Source organism: Herpailurus yagouaroundi, unplaced genomic scaffold (assembly GCF_014898765.1).
Source record: "Herpailurus yagouaroundi ecotype Mexico unplaced genomic scaffold, PumYag 139, whole genome shotgun sequence".
NCBI classification, from domain to species: domain Eukaryota; kingdom Metazoa; phylum Chordata; class Mammalia; order Carnivora; family Felidae; genus Herpailurus; species Herpailurus yagouaroundi.
Window position 1 is genome coordinate 39,032,307 of NW_024412394.1, and position 6,175 is coordinate 39,038,481.

The 6,175-nt window shown below is 34.4% G+C and overlaps 1 long non-coding RNA gene across 1 annotated transcript; it reads right to left on the reverse strand.

Moving 5' to 3' along the window:
- Positions 1 to 797: 797 nt before the first annotated feature.
- On the reverse strand, positions 798 to 4,015 carry LOC121029144 (uncharacterized). Its single transcript, XR_005789612.1, has 3 exons — positions 3,675 to 4,015; positions 2,217 to 2,312; positions 798 to 910 (listed from the first exon to the last, which is right to left on the reverse strand). It is a non-coding gene; the product is annotated as an uncharacterized LOC121029144 (long non-coding RNA).
- Between the last annotated feature and the right edge of the window lie 2,160 nt (positions 4,016 to 6,175).

Below are 6,175 nucleotides of genomic sequence, written 5' to 3' on the forward strand. Positions count from 1 at the left end.
CAAGGAAGAGTCTAGTAGAAACAAACTCTCTTCACATTTTTATGAAAATATATTTATTTCATTCTTATTAAGTGAAACTGTTGGTGAAAAATGAACAAACCTTTTTTGAAATTTTAAAGAGAAAGGACAAGAGTTTCATTTGAACTTGAGGTAGAACAGCTGCTCCAGATACATAATCTTCACAAAGAAGAGACAGCTCCAGAGAAGGAAGGCTTAATAGAGGGTTATATATGTTTTCTGTTACATCAAGAATTACAAATCATCATGATATAAGACATTCCAGAAAATTACAAACTTCATCTTATGCTTTTGGTATGTACAAGGTTGCAGGCTTCAGAAGTATGAGAACTTTAGCAGGTTTTTACTCTTATCTTTAGTTTGAAATGTTTCTGTTAGGTTATTTGCTAATGAAACAGATGTAAAGTGTATGCTCTGGGCAGAAATACAGCCCATGCTTTGAAGTTTGGTTAAGTCATTCTGACCTTGACAAAAGTAAAAGTGTAGTTTCCCTGGGAGCCCAGAAGCACAGCCCACAACCATTAAAAGTTGAAATTTTTCTTTATTAAAAGTTCAATTAGGTATAGGATTAAGACTAAATTATTTTTATTCTCAGTACTTTGATCACATTATTCCTCTTATTGTGACATATTTTACTGTTAAAATCAGATGTCATTCCACTTACTGTTCCTTTGTAGATGATTTGATTTTTCTTTCTCTTCTTAACTACTTGCATGAAACATCTCTTTGATTTTGATATACATAAACATGTTTCTATAGGCCCATTATTTTATATTTATCTCACTGTAGGTTTTATTATGTTTCTTTAATCTGGGTATTCTGTGTCTTCTATCAATTCTGGATAATACTCAGCATTTATATATTTAACCACTAGCTTTTTCCATTTCTACTCCTGTAAATAATAAGACATAGCATTGGCTCTTATATTCTGCCCACTCTACTAACTTTTTTTCTACATTAATCCACTTTGTATTTCTTCCCTGTTTCTAGAGAATTTCTTCATATATAAGATCCAGTTCACTAGCTTTCTCTTAACTTGTATCTAATTTTCTGCTTTCTAATTCCACTGAGCTTTTAATTTGCATTATTTTTATTTCTGAACAATATATTTAGTTCTCTAAAATAAATTCCAGATAAATTTTGTTAGTCTCGCCCTCCTTGACCATATTTTCAATTCCCTTTTATTTGTTTAAATGTTTTAATAATATTTTATATTTTAAATTTGATACATCCCAATTATTTAAATCATGCTTTTTCCAGCTATGCTATTTATTGTTTCTATTAACTCTTGCTAATGGTGGACTATTTTCTCATCTTTTTGTGATCTGAAGTATAAAACTGATATGTGTATGACCTTAAAGTACGAGAACCAAGAGCGGTCTGAGCTGAGTAGAGATTTCTCCAAGGGGGATATGAGTTAGCTTTTGCCAGGTATAACAGCTTTATGGAAGTAGGGCCACTCTGACTGTATTTCTTAGAGTGAGATTTTCTGGGTCAAATGGGACAAAGTTTTGTCTTGGTTACATAAGGTTATGCTTTCCTCCTTGGAGCCAAGTCCAGCAAAGACCAGTTCCAATGTTATGTCCCTTTGTTATCTGGCGAGTGTCTTTTTCAGTTTCACTAAGTTGTAGATTTTGGAAGTAAACATCATTAAGTACGGGTCCCCTTCCCCTCTTCTGCTGGGGCCAAAGGTTATTTTTTTTTCTCATGTACACTTCAAAGACCTTAAGACCCAAAGATCTAAGGTCCTTGTATAGCCAAATGTCCTTAAGACACCCCAGTGTTCCGCTTGTGATTTTTAAACTATTTTGTAGTTGCCCATTTCTTTTTTATTAAGGGTTTTCTTCCTTTCTTTTAGGCACAAATTTATAATTTAAAAGTTGTATGTTGTATTTTTTCAACCTGTTGGTGTTTTGTAATGGGGAAATTAAAAAAAAATTAATGTTAATTTATTTTTGAGAGAGATAGAGAAGCAGAGAGAAGGAGACACAGAATCCGAACAGAGCCCAACACGGGGCTCAAGCTCACAAACACGGGGCTCAAGCTCAGATCAGGACCTGAGCTGAAGTCAGATGCTTAATCGACTGAGCCATCCCGGCACTCCATGGAATGGGAAAAGTTTTAAAGTGAATTGCTGGGAACATAAACCTATAACCTTGTCTGTACATGACACAAAGTCACAGATTGAAGTTACTTACAGCGACCATCGTGGAAATCTATTCTTTTCCAGTGCAAAATAGAGGAAAGATTATGCTCGTATGCCTGACAGTGTACTCTTCTCTTCTCTTTTCTCTCTTGGCATAAAAGATAAGGAACAAAGTCATTATGTAATTACATTACTTTACAACAAACATTTACATAATCGATGTATTCCATGTATATCAATCAACAGAACTAAGACATAAATATTGTGAATTTTTAACATATTTGATTTGAAAAATAAGCAAATGTAAATTAATGCCAATTTTACTTCTGTTTTGGATTTCAGAAATCAAGTCTCCAAAAGAATATCCAGCAGACTAACTCCATGGGGACTCTTCCTCCATGCAAAATTCATGAACGTTAAAAAAACCACCTCTGTCCTTGGTTATTTTCAATTAATATATTTCAACACTTTGCCAAGATAAATGATGACAAGTATTTTTCACTTGTTTACAGGGAGAGAGAAGATAACCTCATATGATTTTTCTTCAAGAGAAAGAAAGTATTTCCATCAAACAAGTTTTGTTACTTTTAATCAAAATGACAGGATGAACACTCTTGACAGCTAATGATTGACAAGACAAGTCTCAGAGATATGACAGGGATCTGCTACTCTAAATTACTTTTGTTGCACATCTCAATGTAAGGTCATTTCTCTTCTTTTTCAGATATGGATTATAATTTCATTACCTATTAAAACTAAGCAAAAATCATTCAAAACATGTTGCTACTCTTCTGTTTGCCTTAACGACAAAATAAAACATTAGAAGAGTTTTTATTTCTTTGTTGAGATAGTAAAAAATACACACAATATAGTCAAGTGGAGTACTTTCTGTTTTTCTAGTGTAATGTAAAGAGAAGTAAAATCTGATCTACCTTAACCTATGTTGCAGAGATCAACATGAAATAGCATGATGAAATAGAAATGTAATAGACTTAGACATTTACTCCTGGCTCTGCTATTCACTACTTAAGTGTACTGGGAAAGTACTGAACCTGTTACTACCTGAAGTTCCTCAATTATAAAAACTATTTAAAAAACTTAAAATACCAAACTGATATAATTGTGGTGAGAGTTGAGTAGGTAAATCACCTGGAAGGTAGACTCTTATCAGTTACCTTTTTCTATGAAAGGTGTTTATGGAGGGCAAAACATAAACACACATACACATATACATGCGAATGTGTATTTATGCATATGGGTTTATGTATTCATATATGTATATATCTTTGTGGATATGTTTTTGTATGTATATATCCAGGAAGCATTTCACAAAGAAATGTTCAGTGACTCATGACATAATTAATGAACAAAAAATTGGAATAACTTGTAAGTCCCTGAATAAATCATTCCTTGGGGGAAAGGATGCTCACCCTGTTCAGAAGGATAGGGTGTTCACTAGGGTTAGGGAGAAATGACTTCAGTTCTGATGAAAATTAGAAAGCACACTTACCACAATCAAGGCAAAATCTGGACTCCAAAAAGAATGGGGGAGGGGTGGAATGGAGAAAAGAAGAACCACAGGTGTTATTATTTGCAGTATAATGAAGCCTTCACAAATCATAGTTCAGATGGCAATTTGTGATTGAGGATTATTTGAAAGCATCTCAACTGCAATGATCATTAAGGTATACTCTATCATCAATCTATTTAACAATCAATATCTGGAAGAGTTTTTAACTGGAGACTTTATAAAATAGCAGAAGCATGTATTTAAAATGCCTGTGGAATAGGAACATATACACTGTTCAATATTAATAGGATGAGTTAAACATAATTACATAGAACAAACTACAAAGCATATCAATGATGCTTTTTTTTTGCCCCCTTTTTTTTTATTTTAACCATCTTAAGATCACTCTATTTTTATTTGTTTGCAGATATTTGTGGATACATCTTAAATTTCTTTTTTTATTTATATATGAAATTTATTGTCAAATTGGTTTCCATACAACACCCAGTGCTCATCTCAATGATGCTTTTTTAAAATGATGCTTTGATATAAGCATCTCACTCTTCCTCTCATGAAACATATAAAAATACCTATGTCATGAGTTCAAATGCACACAGGAGCCATGCAGGTATCATAAGTATATAAATGGGATGAATATTCGATAATTGAAAGTGACATAATAAGCTGGAAGTATTAATGCCACACTAAAGCATTTACATTCAAGTTTTTGAAACCTGTGCTAACTAAAGAAACCACAGTGTTGGGTGATATTTGGTAGAGGACCACCAATTGTTAGCCTGCTTTATTCAAACAGGGCTAGATTCTCCTGTTCAACTGATCTTCCCACATCAGACCTTTTTCTTGCCATAAGCTATCTTCTTTTGAAATGGTCACTCCTTTTATCCAAATCATTTGTGACTAACTGCAGGTGAATGAAGTTTTCAGTTGAATGAAGTTTGCTATTATGTAGAATCTTTCTTTTAACATCCACAGTTATTTACCAATTGTGCACAGTTTCTATCTCTTTCTGCAGTCTTTTTCTGGAGACACTTTACTGGCTGTCTCCATGCATCCTTTCTGACTTTTCTCAGTGCTAGCAACACCAGAACCATTCTCTTTATAAAAGAAACAAAGAACTTCCCTGATTTGGCAACAACTCTACCCCATACAAGCCTTTCCACCCCCATCCTTTGCACAGAACTGTTCATAATGCACTGCTTAGGTTTACCACTGGTATACATTCTTGCTGACCATAGTGGACTGAAGTTTCAATAATATAGAGCTCGGTCTTCTAGGTAAGGCTCCTCTTGCTAAAATATATAGTCCTACATGAAAGTATGTATTTTCTTAGACATGTGAGAAAAAAGATAACTTGATTTGACAATGGAGGACTAGACTGTGGAGGACCTGAGTATAAAAGTTTGTCAGGGTTTATAAGGTGATTGGGAAATATTGCTGTGGTTTATTGTAGGATTTAAAATACTAACACTCTGATGGGGGGTGGGAGGGAGAAGAGGGTGGGTGATGGGTATTGAGGAGGGCACCTTTTGGGATGAGCACTGGGTGTTGTATGGAAACCAATTTGACAATAAATTTCATATATATATAAAAAAAAAAACTGGAGGGAGGCAAGGACAAACTCAAACATCTATAGCAGTGACCAGGGACATAGTGAAAATTTAGACAATGACTATACCATGATAGGCAAACCATTCTAATCTATGTCAATATTTAAATCATATGGCAAAATACAGATATGTTGAGTTATCTGAATCATTCATACAATGGCATGGTATTTTGTTAATAAAAAATTCACCTTTAGGAATATTAGTGTTTTTGCTGTAAGGAATAAACATGATGTTTGGGATCTCAAAATAAAATAAAATAAAATAAAATAAAATAAAATAAAATACTAACACTCTGGACTTCTGCAAGAGGGCAGCCTATGAAAATCCTGAAATCACCTCCTCCCACAGACACACCAAATATACCACTACATATGGATAATTCCCCTTGAAAAAGATCTGAAAACTAGATGAACTGCTTCTCCACAATAAAGGATAAAAACCACATAGAGATGGGATGGGAGAGCCAGCACCAGTATCACAAAAACAAAAACAAAAACAAAAAACAAAAAACAAAAAATACCCACCCCTGATACACAATATTGAGGGATTTCACCAAGATGGTGCAAGAAGTTGGTGCCCCACACCGGATATCCCACCCCCTGGGATCTGTCCCAGACAGGTGAACCCCTAAAAAGTGTGGCTTGAAAAACTAATGGGGCTGATGTCCGAGTGATCCAACACGTTATAGAAAACTGACATTCCTCTTTCAAAGGAATCTTGTGCACCTCACTTATCCAAGAATCAATGAAGAAGCAGCACTTTGAAAAGTGCCTAGACTATTTGTTAAGGAGATTCATTTACTAATCTAAAATCATCTTGTGGAGGGGCGGGGGACAGTTGAAACTCCCGGGAGACAGAGATGCTGGCAGACAT